Genomic DNA, 941 nt, shown 5'->3' on the forward strand with positions numbered 1-941 from the left:
ATAAAAGATCCTGCACTGCATAACGATGTTTCGTATACTGTCAATAGATAACCGTCTTTATTGGCCTGTATATATATATATACGGCTGAAGTTTTATTTTCCTTGCTTTCAAGTCGCACCATCTTCACCAATTAAAGACAAATTCAACCTTGACTTCTCTCGCTCTCACTCCATCTTCCCCTCTCTCTCTCCCTCGCCCTCCCTATTTCTTTGTTCCTTTCATCTCATAATGAATGTTATTGTTGTCTATTTAGCATTAAACCGTCTCTTCTTTCCCTCCGTTCGGCATATGCTCCCCCACCTCCCTACACACACACACACACACCACACACACACACACACACACACACACACACACACACACACACACACACACACACACACACACACACCACACATATAAATTACAGTGAGAAAAAAAACTTTAAATGCTCTAATGCCACATTGTGGGTGTCTGTATGAAATTAACTGCAGTCAGTGACAGATGATTGCAGCCAGTAGTGACGTTAAGGTCATTAAGTTCTGCATACACCATAATGAGTAGGCACCACACACACACACACACACACACACACACACACACACGATGGTCGCCTATTGTTTACCAGGCTACCAAGGTTGGCTGGTGCTATTTTGCCCTAGATGCTGAGGAGTGTAATTTCCCCCCTTCGTGAGGAGAACAAGGAGAGCAAAGAAACACAACTCTACTGTCTCTCTCTCTCTCTCTCTGTGTCTCTCTCTCTCTTTGTGTGTCTCTCTCTCTCTCTGTCTCTCTCTCTCTCTCTCCATTCTTCCTCTGTTGCTCTCCCACCGTGACACGATGCGCGAGAGGCTGTCACTCGAGAGGAACGGCAGCGCATGCAGTGGATGTGACAGTTTTAAAAAGTCTGAACATGTAAATCAAAATACTTTGGCCTTAATGGATGTGTTTTAGCAGGATC

The sequence above is a fragment of the Protomyctophum parallelum genome (assembly GCF_964188405.1).
Source record: "Protomyctophum parallelum genome assembly, chromosome: 2".
Taxonomy (NCBI): Eukaryota; Metazoa; Chordata; class Actinopteri; order Myctophiformes; family Myctophidae; genus Protomyctophum; species Protomyctophum parallelum.